The following is a 15,767-nucleotide window of genomic DNA, read 5'->3' on the forward strand; positions in this document are numbered from 1 at the left end:
ACCGGCCAGGCTGACAAAAGAAAAACAGGAGAGGAAGAAAATAACTCAAATAAGAAATGAAATAGGGGACACTACAACAGACCCAACTGAAATAAAAAGGATCATAACAGAGTATTATGAAAAACTATACTCCAACAAATTTGAAAACCCAGAGGAAATGTATAAATTTCTAGAAACAAACAGCCTACCCAAACTACCACAAACAAATGTTGAAAATCTGAACAGACACATAACAAGAAAAGAGATTGAAAAGGTAATAAAAAAACTCCCAACAAAAAAACAGCCTGACCCAGATGGCTTCACTGGAGAATTCTACCAAACATTCAGAGAAGAGCTTATACCGGTACTACTCAAACTATTTCAGAACATAGAAAAGGAAGGGATACTTGTGAATTCATTTTATGAAGCCAGCACAACCCTGATACCAAAACCAGGCAAAGACACTACAAAAAAAGAAAATTACAGACCAATATCTCCCATGGATATAGATGAAAAAATTCTCAACAAAATTCTAGACAATAGAATTCATCATCATATAAAAAAAAAAATACACCATGACCAAGTAGGAAATACCAGGTGTACAAGGATGGTTCAACCTTAGAAAATCAATCACATAAATAAAAGGAAAGAAAAGAATCACATGATCATTCTCAGTTGATGCAGAAAAAGCATTTGACAAAGTCCATCACCCATTCCTGATAAAAATTCTCAATAAAATCGGTATAGAAGGGACTTTCTCAACATAATAAAGGACATCTATGCAAAACCAATGGCCAACATCATTCTTAATGGAGAGAGGCTGAAAACATTCCCCTTGAGAACCGGAACAAGGTAAGGATGCCTTTTATCACCACTCCTATTTAACATTGTGCTGGAAGTCCTAGCTAGAGCAATAAGACAATAAAAAAAAATTAAAGGCATCCAAATTGGTAATGAAGAAACTGTCCCTGTTTGTGGATGACATGATACTATACATAGAAAACCCTAAAGACTCCATGAGAAAACTACTGGAACTAATAGAAAGATTCAGCACAGTAGCAAGAATCAAGATTAACATAAAAAAATCAGTTGGATTCCTATACACCAATAAAGAGAACCATGAAAAAGAAATCAGAAAAACACTACCATTTATAATAGCCCCTAAAAAAGTAAAATACTTAGGAATAAATCTGACCAGGGATATAAAAGACCTATACAAAAAACTACAAATCACTACTACAAGAAATGCAAAGGGATATACATAAGTGCAAAAATTTACCATGCTCATGGATAGGTAGAATCAATATTGTGAAAATGACAATTCTACCCAAAATAATTTACAAACACAATGCAATTCCTATCCAAATACCAACAACATTCTTTAAAGAGATGGAAAAACTAATCATTAACTTTATATGGAAATGGAAGAAGCCCCAGATAAGTAAAGCTCTATTGAAGAAGAAGAATAAAGTAGGAGGACTCACACTACATGACCTCAGAACCTACTATACAGCTACGGTAGTCAAAACAGCCTGATACTGGTACGAAGCATTGACCAGTGGAACAGAATTGAGAAGCCAGATGTAAATCCATCCACCTACAGTCACCTGATCTTCGACAAGGGCCCAAAGTCCATCAAATGGGGAAAAGAGAGTCTTTTTGACAAATGGTGCTGGCAAAACTGGATGTCCACTTTCAAAAAAATGAAACACAACCCATACCTCACACCATAAACAAAAACTAATTCAAAATGGATCAAAAACCTAAATATAAAGCCAAAAACTATAAAGTTCATAGAAGAAAAAATAGGATCAACACTAGAGGCCCTAATGACACGGCATTAACAGGATACAAACCATAACCAACAATACACAAACTTCAGAAGATAAGCTAGATAACTGGGATCTTCTAAAAATTAAACACTAATGCTCATCAAAAGACTTCACCAAAGGAGTAAAAAGAGAATCTACAGACTGGGAAAAAATTTTTGGACATTACAAGTCAGACAAAGGTCTAATCTCTATAATCTACAAGAAAATCCAACACCTCTATAACAAAGACAAATAATCCAATTAAAAAATGGTCAAAGGAAATGAACAGACACTTCACCAAAGAAGACATTCAAGCAACCAACAGACACATGAGGAAATGCGATCATTAGCCATTAGAAAAATGTAAATTAAAACCACAATGAGATACCATCTCACCCCAACATTACTGGCACGAATCAAAAACCCTGGAAATAACAAATGTTGGAGAGGCTGCGAGAAGATTGGAACTCTTATGCACTGCTGGTGGGAATGTATAATGATACAACCATTTTGGAAAATGTTATGGTGCTTCCTTAGTAAGCTAGGAATAGAAATACTGTACGATCCAGCAATCCCACTCCTAGGAAAATATCCTAGAGAAATAAGAGCTGTCACACGAATAGACATATGCACACCCATGTTCACTGCTGCATTGTTCACAATAGCAAAACAATGGAAACAACCTAGATGCCCATCAACAGATGAATGGATAAACAAACTATGGTCCATACACACAATGGAGTATTATACAATGATAAAGAACAATGATGAATCTGTGAAGCATCTCATAACATGGATCAAACCGGAGGACACTATGCTGAGTAAAATAAGTCATTCACAAAAGGACAAATATTTTATGGGACCTCTACTGTAAAAACTCATGAAACAGTTTACACACAAAAAGAAACAATCTTTGTTGGTTATGAGGGATGGGAGGGGTGGGGGGAACTAAATAGACAATAGATAATTGGTAACTTTGGTGAAGGGTAAGACAGTACATGATACTGGGGAAGCCAGGACAACTTGTACAAGGAAAGGTCATGGAAGCTCCATAGACACATCTAAACTCCCTGAGGGACTGAATTGCTGGGTGGAGGGCTATGGGGATCATGGTCTGGAGGAACGTCTAGCTCAGTTGGCATAACACAGTTTATAAAGACAATGTTCTACATTCTACCTTGGTGAGTAGCGTCTGGGGTCTTAAAAACTTGTGAGCAGCCATCTAAGATGCTCCACTGGTCTTACCCCTTCTGGAAGAAGAGAGAATGAAGAGAACAGGATACAGGGAAAAGATTAGTCCAAAGGACTAATGGACTACAGCTACCACGGCCTCCACCGGACTGAGTCCAGTACAGCTAGATGGTGCCCGATACCGCCACTGACTGCTATGACTGGGATCAAAATAGAGGATCCTGGACACAGCTGGAGAAGGATATAGAACAAAATTCTAACTCACAAAAACACTAGATTTACTGGCCTGACAGAGACTAGAGAAACCCTGAGAGTATGGCGTCCGGATACCCTTTTAGCTCAGTGGTAAAGTCACTCCCGAGGTTCACCGTTCAGCCGGGGAATGGACAGCCCCATAAAACAAAATGGGACTAACAAGGCACAGCAGTCCAGGGACAAGGACTAGAAAGCAGAAGGGGACAGGAAAGCTGGTGATAGGGAACCCAAGGTTGAAAAGGAACAGTGTTGACATGTTGTGGGGTTGTTAACCATGGTCATAGGGAAATATGTGCACTGTTTAATGAGAAACTATTTGTTCTGTAAACCTTCATGTAAAGTACAAAAAAAAGGTTATCTGTGTGAGCTCAGATTGACAACAGCAACTCAAAAGGTTTGATAGGAAGCCTAGTGGGCAGTGAGCTGAAGATAATGGTGATGGAATAATATAGAAAAGGATAGAGAGAATAGCAGTACAACTAGAAGACTGTAATTGATGTCACTGAATTGTACATGTTGAAATTTTTGAAATGGTGTATCTTTGGCTATGTATATTTTCCCCCCAAAAAAAGTTCCTCCAAAGTCAAGAAGTGAGAGAGTTGACATGTCGTGGGGTCGTTAACCAATGTCATAAAACAATATGTGTACTGACTGTTTAATGAGAAACTATTGGTTCTGTAAACCATCTAAAGTGCAATAAAAAAAATATGATAATACTTTTCTTTCACTAGGATTACTATTTTCAGAAAAATGAAAATCAACAAGGGTTGGCAAGTATGTGTAGAAATTAGAATCCTCTTGCACTGATGGTGGCATTGTAATCTGGTGCAGTCATATGGAAAACAGCCTGGAAGTTCCTCAAAAAGTCAGCTCCTACTTATGGCAACCTTATAAAATAACAGAAAGAAACATTGTCTGGTCCTGTGTCATTTTCATGACCATTGGTATGTTTGAGTCTATTGTTGTGGCTATTGTGTTAGTTCATCTCATTTTTCTGACCATCTACTTTATCAACCAGGATTTATTTTCTAGCAATTGATCTTTCCTGATGGAGTGTCCAAAGTAAGCAAGCTAAAGTCTCCCATTCCTGTCTTCTAAGGAGAATTCTTTTTCTATTTCTTCCAAGACTGATGTGTTCATTCTTCTGACACACAACAACATAGTCAATACTCTCCATCAACAACACACTTCAAATATATCTATTCTTTTAGTTTTTCATTGTCAAGTTGTCACAAAATGCTATGCTGAGTGAAATAAGTCAAACACAAAAGGATAAATATTGCATGATCCCACTTATGTGAAATACCTAGAAGAGGCAAACATAGTGCATGAAGTTTATCAGTAGTTACTAGGTTTGGGGAAGGGGGCATAGTGGATGAAGAGTTATTGCCTAAGGGATACTGAGTGTCTGTTTGTGGTGATGAAAGTTTGGAAAAAGATAGTAGTGATGTTTGTACAACTTCTTAAAAGTAATTAATACCACTGAATTGTATAAATAAAAATGTATAAAATGGCAATTTTTGTTATATATATTTTACCATAATTAATTTTTTTAAAAAAGAATTCCAGAAAATTCTACTGTGTAATCAGGTTATATCATACCGTTAATAAAGTACCTAAATCCCACAGTGATATGAGCTGAGCTAAAGGGTGGTTCAAGAAAAAGTGCATCATTGTCACACGGAGACCTTAGTTCTCAAACCTGCATGTCTGTTAGGATCACCAAACAGACCCTAAGTCCGGTCAGACTAGTTAACTCACAGACACTGAAGGGTAGAATTCCATCACTGGAGTTTATAGATCCTTCCATGGGAGCCCAATGTTCAACAATGAGAACATTCATATGTGGTTGCATTAAAGATACAGACAAGATGCTTGATCTAAATGAGTTTACAAGGGAATGAGAAAGAAGACACAATAAACTGTGTTAAGCATTTATAGAGGTAAAAAACAAATTAGCATTGAAGGACCCAAGAGGAGTCTCAGTGTCAGTAACGTCCTTCCTTGTGAAGGGAGAATTTAACTGAGATCTGAAGGTGATAAGAGTTTGGTTATTAAGTGTAGGGATGAAGGGAAAAGAGTAATTGAGGCAAAAGGGGCAGAGGTCACAAGCCCAAGTAGGGTCCACCACATGTGGAAATGAGTGAGGGTCAGTGTGTCTGGAGCATGGATACTGAGCAGGACACTGATGTGATGTGATTCTGTCAAGTAGACTTATTATAGGAAATGACATTACAGGAGAGAATGAGGGAAGTTAGGATTTTATCCTGTGGCCATGAAGGCAGCAAAAAGGACCACAATTTCTGTTCTCCATGGAAGGGCCCTTAGGGTCTGGAATATGTTAGTGACAGATGGAATGGAGGAAAGACCATATATTCCCCAGATATTTAGACAGTGGCATGTCAGGGCTTCTCATTGAATGAAAGTTGTAACTGATGGAGAAAAAAGACATAGGAATTGTTTCTGCTTTTGCACTTAGAAAAACAGTATGGATGGTGTTGTCATTGAGTTGAAATAAGAAATCCCCAGGAGGAGCTGAAATCAAGAAAAGATAGTGGGTGTGAATGTTTGGAAGTGAAGGGAATTAAATAGGCATTGTAATTCAATTACTCTTATGATAAGACTCTGTATTTTGTTTTCGTCAGTATCAACTCTGTTACTGCAAGAAATGAGGCTTTCTTTCAGGGCACAAGCAGTAAACTTTAGGTCTTTTATGTGTCACTTGAGCTGTGACTCTGAAGCCCTGAGCTCATCTCTTTCTTTTACGACTTTGTCTAAAGAAAGCAGGACCAGTCATCCAGATTCCCTACACTTCGCATTCTGACAAAATTGTAGAAAAGTATGAAATATGCAATCACAAAGAGTCTTGTTTCTCACAAATATTTGATCCATTTGTGGTGATATTTTGTGTAGTTCAATTGCCACCTCATGCCATGGATTAGCAGTGCCCTCTTTACTACTAGAGGCAGAGTCATAAGTGCCTTCAAGACTAGCCAACTTAAGAACCAATTCAGAAAACTCATCCTTACAATTTTGTTCCTTTAGAACCACTCTAGGTACCAAGTCTTAGGTTTCGCTCTCTAGAGAAGTAAACCAGTGAAGCATATATATATAAATATATAGAAAGACCTTTATCTCAAAGAAATAGCTCATGCTGTTCTGGAGGCTGGTAGTCACAAATTCGTGGGTCAGGCATCAGGCTGGATGTTTCTCTAAACTCACTTGGTCACAGGGGCTGAGGAACCCAAAATTAGCAGGTCTGGTGGAAGGCTGCTGTTTCATGTGCCAAGAATGAGAGATCAGAGGATGATGAGTCAGATGTAAGATCCAGGGAGAGCTTTGCCAGGACATCCATATATGTTGGATGCAGTTCACACCTTGTCAGTTTGTGGTACTGTGGTGTCTAGCATGTTGCTGTGATGCTGGAAGCTATGCCAGAGGTATTTCAAACAACAGCAGGGTCACCCGTGGTGACAAGTTTCCAACTTCTAGACTAAGATAGACTAGGAAGAAGGACCTAGTCGTCCACTTATAAAGGAACTGGCCAGTGAAAAACCTTATGAATATTAGCGGAACATTGTTTAATATAGCGCCAGAAAATAAGTCCCTCAGGTTGGAAGGTATTCAAATTATGACTGAGGAAGAGCTGCCTCCTCAAAGTAGAGTCAGCCTTAATGAGGTGGATGGAATCAAGCTGTTGGGACCTTAATTTGCTGATGTGGCATGATGCGAAATGGAAAGGAACAGTTGCAAACATCCATTAATAATCAGAACATGGAATGTACGAAGTATGAATACAGGAAAATTGGAAGTAGTCAAAAATGAAATGGAACTCATAAAGTTTGATATCCTGGGCATTAGTGAGCTGAAATGGACTAGTATCGGCCAGTTTGAATCAGACAATCATATGGTCTACAATGCTGGAATGACAAATAGAAGTGGAACAGCATGACATTCATTGTCAAATACGACATCTCAAGATCTATCCAGAAGTGCAACGTTGTCAGTGATAGGATAATACCATAGGCCTACAAGGAAGACCAGTTACTATGACTATTCTTCAAATTTACACACCAACCACTAAGGCTAAAGATGAAGAAACTGAAGATTTTTACAAATTCTGCATTCTCAAATTCATCAAACATGCAATCAGGATGCATTGATAATTACTGGTGATTGGAATGTGAAAGTTGGAGACAAAGAAGTAGGATCAGTATTTGGAAAATATGGCCTTGGTGATGGAAATGATGCCAGAGATTACTTGACAAAATTTTGCAAGTCCAAGGACTACTTCATTGTAAATACTTTTCAACAACATAAATGGCGACTATACATGGGGATCTCACCAGATGGAATACACAGGAGTCATATCGACTGCATCTGTGGAATGATATGATGGAGAAGCTCAATATCATCAGTCAGAACAAGGCCAGAGTCTGACTGCAGAAGAGACCTTCAATTGCTCGTATGAAAGCTCAAGTTAACACTGAAAAAAATTAGAGCAAGTTCACAAGAGCCAAAATACGACCTTGAGTAACCTCTACCTTAATTTAGAGATCATCAAGAATAGATGTGAAGTACTGAAAACTAATGACCAAACCAGACCAGTTGTGAAATGACATCAAGGACATCATATATAAAGAAAGAAAAAGGTCATTAAAAAGACAGGAAAGAAAGAAAAGACCAAAATGGATGCCAGAAAGGACCTGCAACTTCCTCCTGAATGTCGAGTAGTTAAAGTGTACAGGAGAAATGAGGAAGTAAAAGATCTGAACAAAAGATTTCAAAGGACGGCATGAGAAGACAAAATAAATTATTATAATGAAATGTGCAAAGACATGGAGTTAGAAAACTAAAGGGAAGAACACACTAAGGATTTCTCAAGCTGAAAGAATTGAAGAAAAAAATTAAGACTCTTTTTCAATATTGAAGGATTTTACAGAGAAAATATTGAAAGAGGCAGGAACATCAAAAGAAGATGTAGAGAATATGCAAAGTCACTGTACCAAAAAGAACTGGTGCAAGTTCAACCATTTCAGGAGGTAACATATGATCATGAACTGATGATAGTGAAGGAAGTGGTCTAATCTGCACTGAAGGGAATTTGAAAAGAAAAAGACTCCAGGAATTGTCGGAACACCAACTGAGATATTTAAACAAATGGATGCAGCACTGGAGGTGCTCACTCATCTCTGTCAAGAAATTTGGAAGACAGCTCCCTGGCAAACAGACTAGAAGAGATCCATATTTGAACCCATTCCAAAGAAAGGCAATCCAAAAAAATGGGGAAATTATCAAAAAATACCATTAATATCACACACAAGAAAAATTTTGCTGAACATAATTAAAAAATTGTTTCAGCAGTACCTCAACAGGGAACAGTCAGAAAGTCAAGCTGGATTCAGAAGAAGACACGGAAAGAGGAGTATCATCGCTGATGTCGGATGGATCTTGGTTGAAAGCAGAGGATACTAGAAAGATATTTATCTGAGTTTTATTCACTATGCCCAGGCATTTTACTTTGTGGATTATAACAAATCATGGAAAAAATTGTGAAGAATGGTGTCTTAGCCTGGGTTCTCAAGAGAAGCAAAACAGTAAAGCACATAAATATATATATAGAGAGAGAGATTTACGTCAAGGAAATGGCTCATGTGGTTTTAGAGGCTGGAATGTCCCAAGTCCATGGGTCAAGCTTCTCCTGATGCATGTAGCCACAGGGGCTGGTGAATCCAAGATTGGCAGGTCAGAGAGCAGAGCTCTTGTTCACAGGCTGTGAAGATCAACAACTCCTGATCAGCAGGCAAGACCACAGATAAGCTGCTAGCTCAGGTCCCAAGAACCACAGATCAGATGAAACAGGAGCCAGCTGCAGGATCCAGAATGAGGAAAAATCCCAAGCCTTGCCAGAATATCCACTTATATTCAATGCAGGCCACACACTCAAGGAAACTCCCTTTCAACTGATTGGCTACTTACAGCAGATCCCATCATGGAGGTGATCACATAATATCAAATCTCATCATGGAAGTGATCACACTATCATATGACTATCAAATCACTGAGGATCATGGCCCAGCAAAGTTGACACACAACCTTAACCATTACAAATGGGAGCTACAGAAAAATTATGCTCGTGAGAAACCTGTACATAGACCAAGAGGCAGTCATTCAAACAGAACAAGTGGATACTGTGAGGTTTAAACTCAGGAAAGGTGTGTGCCACCATAATGATTCAATCTGTATGCTGAACAATTAATCCAAGAAACTGAGTATAAGAAGAAGAACATAGCATCAGGATTGGAGGAAGACTAATTAACAACCTGTAATTTGCAGATGACACAACCTTGCTTACTAAAAGCAAACAGGACTTGAAGCACTTACTGATAAAGCTCAAAGACTACAGTGTTTACTATGGATTACACCTCAGCATAAAGAAAACAAAAATCCTCATAACTGGAAGAATAAACATCATGATAAATGGAGAAAAGTTGGAAGTTGTCAAGGATTTCATATTACTTGAATCCATAATCTACACCAATGGAAGCAGCAGTCAAGAAAACCAAATGACATAGCACTTTGGGCAAATTCTGCTGCAAAACTCTTGAAAGTGTTAAAAACCACAGATGTCACTCGGAGGACTAAGGTGCTCCTGACCCAAACCATGGTTTTCTCAATCCTCTCATGTGCATGTGAAAGCTGGACAATGAATAATGAAGACTGAAGAAGAATTCACACCTTCTTTGATGTTGGCAAAGAATACTGACTATACCATGGCCTGCCAAAAGAACAAACAAATCTGTCTCGGAAGAAGTACAGCCAGAATTCTCTAAAAAGCAAAGATGGCGAGAGTTTGTCTTGTACATTTTTGTTATCAGGAGAGACCAGTTCCTGGGGAAGGACATCTTTCTTGGTAAAGTCGAGGGTCAGCGAAAAGGAAGAAGACCCTTTAACAGATGGATTGGCACAGTAGCTGCAACAATGGGCTCAAGCATAACAATGATTGTGAGGATTGCAAAGGACTGGGCAGCCTTTTGTTCTCTTGTATACAGTTGGAACCAGGTCCATGGCATCTAAACAACAATAGCAACCACAGACTCCAAGGGAACTGATTGACTTTCAACTAATTGGCCGCTCACATCAGATCACAAATTGGAGGATGATTACATAATATCTGCCAAAGGACTGAAAATCATAGCCTAGTGAAGTTGACTCCTATCCTTAACCATCGCACCTTGACCTTCTACTAATCCTCCATTCCAACCACTATCCTCCTCCCAAAATAAACCAAACCCCTTGCTGTCAAGCCTATTCTGACTCATAGTGACCCTGTAGGACAGAGTAGAACTGCCCCATAGGTTTCCAAGAGCGCCTAGTGGATTCGAACTGCTGACCTTTTGATTATAGCTGTAGCTCTTAATCACTACTCCACCGGGGTTTCCACCACTATTACCAAGAAACAAATAATCCTTAAATGTCAAACCTAAAGGACATAACTAGATACATTTGTCTATCTCAATACCCTGAATTTTGGAGGAGAAATTTCATTTGTAGAAATGTAACATCGTCTCATTTTGCAATTTGCATTAGGGGACACAGAGACCCTTGGAATCACTTCCTTGTTTGATGTCTACTCACTCTGGCCCATTGATTACATCAAACTCTGGTCTAGGGATATTGAGAAGGGACTTAATAGAGTCACAAATCAGTTTACTTTTATTTAATCGAACAGAGGTCACGTGGATCTGATTCAATTATATCTAAGCCTTTTAAAAGTGGCTGGACCCCCAGGCTGTTCAGAGACTGCACACAGCAACCAGGAGCAGAAGTATCTCTGCACTTGGGTCCTTACTCATCTGAATTCCAGCAACTCAGCCTTAGTGCCAGTTTTCTGCAAGTCCTTAATTAAGCCTTGAGGCTGCTGAGAACAGAACCACCGGAGACAACTCAGAAATAAAAATGGAAGTAAGTTGAAGAGGTCTCATTTCCTGCATTTTTATGGAAGGATGCCTGGAATATTTCTTAAATGTTTTGTAATCCATTCATAGACAAGTCATAAATTAAGAGATTACCTTCTACTTACATACCTTTCTTTTTTTACTTTTCATTTAGAAACTGACACTTCATACTGAAATTACTAGAAACACCCAGGAATTAAAGAAGAAAAAAAAACTCAGGCTCCAGGGAAGACCTCAGGTAACTACATTTTCAGAGCCATTTTTCTGTTTTCCCTAACTATCTGTAACATCTCAGTCATCTTCAAGAGCCTAACTTGCTCAATCTTCCCACACTGGGGAAGCTTTATTTGAGGAGTCCTGTGCCAACTTTCCTAGAAGCCCTGTTCCCCTGCCTACAGAGCCCTGGTCACCTGAAGGAAATGAAAGGTCCCCACTAGAGGTTGGGATAGGAACTCACAACAGGAGAGCCCTCTCAGGAAGCAACTGTGCCATCAAACTCTGTCCACATTCTCGGAAATGACACTATGACTTGGCCATGAGGACTCAAGTAGATGCTGAATCCCAAATATCCCCATTTATGGTTTTATCATCTCCCACCAACCAGGGGATAATCATGTTTGGCCTCTGTAATTCTATAGAGAGGGACTAGGATAGACCCTCCAGTGTGAATGTTAGTCATACCAAAGTGCGTCCCCATTCTTTTGTCCCTTCCAGGCAAGAAAATTAAAACTTGGAGTACCCAGGAAATCTAGAGTTTCCTACAAGAATGAGAATTCCTGGAACATAAGGTGCATCTGAAGATGAGGAATAGGAATCAAGTGCTGTCAAAAGCAATTGCCCAGGAGCTCAAGCACAGAGTCATAAAGAAGAGCTGGCGCCGGTGTTTTCACATGCTGACAAGTCTGCAGGACTTACACTGGACTTTTCATGAGGCCAACCAGAGGCCAAGGAGTAAATCCTTGCTCTGTCCTTTCGGAAAGGCCCTACAGAGGATCCTGGGTTATAAACGGGACAACGGAGTCTCCTAAGGTTTGTATCTTTTATATTCATCCTCGTGGTTCTTTAGTGAGTGGCTTCAGCTGGTCCCTATCATCACACTGTGCCCAGAGTAGGGTAGAGAGCGATGGCACTGGCCCTGCCCATAGGTTCCTTTTGGTCATCAGCACAAAGAACCTGACACTGTTAGGCAATTGGAAGAAAAAATAAGTGCTGTGTTTTAGCCAGTGTCCCCCACGCCCCTCACTTCTCTCTCCTAGTCACTCCTCATGAACAGGTGCATAAAACCAGTGACCCTGAGGGATTTTGTCACTGGACATATTAAGCATGGCTCCAGAGCCAAGAGAGGTCACATGCAGGTTACGTAAGAGGGTCCCTGACCTCCTCAGGAGCTCTCAATGTACCTCTGTCTCCCTCAGGTCCTCCCTGTGCAGTGGTGTACGAACTCCCACCTCCCAAGCTCAAGACCTGGACCATCCAGGAGCCCTTGGATGAGCTACTCCAGGCACCCCGACATAGGATCTCCATAGAAGATCCTCAGGTTCCCGGATGGGATCCCTGGACCAGCAACATTCCATGGTTATCTCCGCGCCTGTTTCCTGGGTTTCTTCCAGCCGACCCCACTCCCCAGTAGCAGTGGTTGACATCCTGTTCCAGATCCTAAACTTAAAGACAATTTCAACATGGATCCCATTCCTTTTGAGAGACAGCACAATATTGTAGTTTTTTATACTCATGACTACTTTCCTTGCCCAAACCCAATAAAAGGAAAATAAAATATGAAAATAAACTGTGTTGTCTTTGTTGTGTGCTGTCAAGTCAATTGGGACTGATAGCAACCCTATAGGACAGAGTAGAACTGCCCCATGGAGTTTCCAAGTTGTAATTTTTACAGGAGCAGATCTTCAGGTGTTTTCTCCCACAGAGCCACTGGTGGGTTTGGGTCACTGACCTTTCAGTTAACAGCCAAGCATTTAACAATTGCACCACCAGGGCTCCATAAATTAAGCTATAGGACCTTCTTTTTTTCTCCATCCTACAGCCAGGGCTTAGATGGGACTCAGGAATACATAGAAAGGCCAAAGTGTAGGTAGGGAATGCAGCTTCCTGGCTTACTTAGGATTTGTCATTCTGCTCTCAGTCATGTCTTGACAATTCTCCCTGCACTGACGATCCTTTACCATCATGGAGCAGCTTTTATTTTTAATTGTGCTTTAAGTGGAAGCTTATAATTCAAGTTAGTTTCTCATACAAAAATTTGTACACACATTGTTATGTGACCCTAGTTGCTCTCCCTATACTGTAATAGCACACTCCTCTTTTCCACCCTGGATTTCCCATGTCCATTCGATCAGCTCCTGACGCTCTCTGCCTTCTCATCTCACCTCCGGACAGGAGCTGCCCATTTAGTCTCATGTATCTATTTGAGCTAAGAAGCACACTCTTCACAAGTATCATTTTATGTCCCATAGTCCAGTCTAATCTTTGTCTGAAGAGTTGGCCTTGGGAATGGTTTCAGTTTGGGGCTAACAGACAGTCCAAGGGCCATGTCTTCTGGGGTCCCTCCAGTCTCAGTCAAACCATTAAGTCTGGTCTTTTTACTAGAATTTGAGTTCTGCACCTCTGTTTTCTCCTGCTCCATCAGGGACTGTCTGTTGTGTTCCCTCTCAGGGTGATCACTGGTGGTAGCCAGACAACATCTAGTTCTTCTGGTGTCAGGCTGATGGAGTCTCTGTTTATGTGGCCCTTTCTGTCTCTTGGGCTAATATTTTCCTTGTGTCTTTGGTGTTCTTCATTCATGGAGCAGCTTTAAGATTCTTAGATGACTGGGTTTGAAATCTTGCCTTCAGCATTTCCTAGCTCTGAGATCATAGTCTCTTTATTTAATGTTTCTATGCCTCATTTCCCTGCTTTTAATGCTATAGCTGATGCTTCTTATTTCACTAGTCAGTTTTACAAAAATAACGTAAAAATGGCAGAGGCACTATGTCTCTTCTGTTTCTCCTTTTTTTTTTTCCCATAGTTACTCAGTTTTTTTTAGCACTATTGTTGAAACGTCTATGTTTTCCACCATCAGTTTATCTTGGTATTGTCATTTTCAAAAAATCTACAGACTACATATAGGCAGGATGTATCTCTTCCATTCATGTATTTGACAGTCCATGTGTTAATACTATGCTCTCTTGATTACTTTAGCTATCTTTGAAGTTTATAAAATAAGTATTGAAACTGGTAGTATAAATCTCCAATATTTATCTTCTTTCTCAAGTTTTTTTGTTATTCTAAGTCCTTTGCTTTTCCATCCAAATTTAAAATTCAGCGTGTCATCATATTCAAAATGCTTCTTGGGTTTTTACTGGGTTTGCATTGAATCTGTAGATCTGCTTTGGGAAAATTGCCATCATAATCATATTGCATCAGCTAATCCATGAACACAGTATATCTCTCCATTTATTTTTATCTTCTTTAATGTATCTAAGCAATGCTTTTGTAATTTTTTGCATACTAGTGTTATTCATCTTTTGTTAAATTTAATCTTACATATTGTGTCATGCTATTTTTCAAGAACTGTGATGGTCTGACATTTAACTCTACTTTCAAGCTAACAAGTTAGCTTCAAGGAATTTCTTGGATACTGGCAGAAGACATGATATGCCTGCATCAGACATACTCACCAGATAGCTGCAAGCCTTTGGTTAACTTTGGGAGTTCTGAAAAAACTCATTCTGACAGTTTTTGCAGGTGATCTCATTGTTGTTATGGAAGTAAGATTTTTTTCTGTTGTTGTTGTTAGGTGCCAACAGGTCAGTTCCAACTTGTAGCAACCCTATGTACAACAGAACGAAACACTGCCCAGTCCTGCACCATCCTCACTATCATTGATAGGTCTGAGCCAGTTGTTACAGCCACTGTCAATCCATCTCTAAAGGGTAATCCTCTTTTTTGCTGATCCTCTACCTTACCAACCATGATATCCTTCTTCAGGGACTGATCTCTCCTGATAACATGTCCAAAGTATCTGAGATGAAGTCTTGTCATCCTTGCTTCCAAGGAGCCCTGTGGCTGTACTTCCTCCAAGACAGCCTTGTTCTGTCTTCTGGCAGTCCATGGTATATTCAATATTCTTCACCAACACCATAATTCAAAGGCATCAATTCTTCTTTGATCTTCCTTATTTTTGTCCAGTTTTCCCATGCGTGTGAGACAATTGAAAATAACATGACTGGGGGAGGCCCACCTCAGTCCTGAAAATGACATCTTTGGTTTTCAACACTTTAAAGAGGTCTTTTACAGCAGATTTGCCCAATGCAATATTTTGTTTGATTTCTTGACTGCTGCTTCCATGGGCCTTGATATTGTGGATCCAAGTAAAATAAAATCCTTGACAATTTCAATCTTTTGTCCAATTATCATGATGTTGCTTATTGGTCCAGTTGTGAGGAATCTTGTTTTCTTTATTTTGAGGTGTAATCCACACTGAAGGCTGTAGTCTTTCATCTTCTTCAGTAAGGGCTTCAAGTATTCTTCACTTTCAGCAAGCAAAGTTGTGTCATCTGCATATCACAGGTTGTTAATG

Source organism: Trichechus manatus, unplaced genomic scaffold, assembly GCF_000243295.1.
Source record: "Trichechus manatus latirostris isolate Lorelei unplaced genomic scaffold, TriManLat1.0 scaffold00011, whole genome shotgun sequence".
In the NCBI taxonomy this organism is placed as follows: Eukaryota; Metazoa; Chordata; class Mammalia; order Sirenia; family Trichechidae; genus Trichechus; species Trichechus manatus.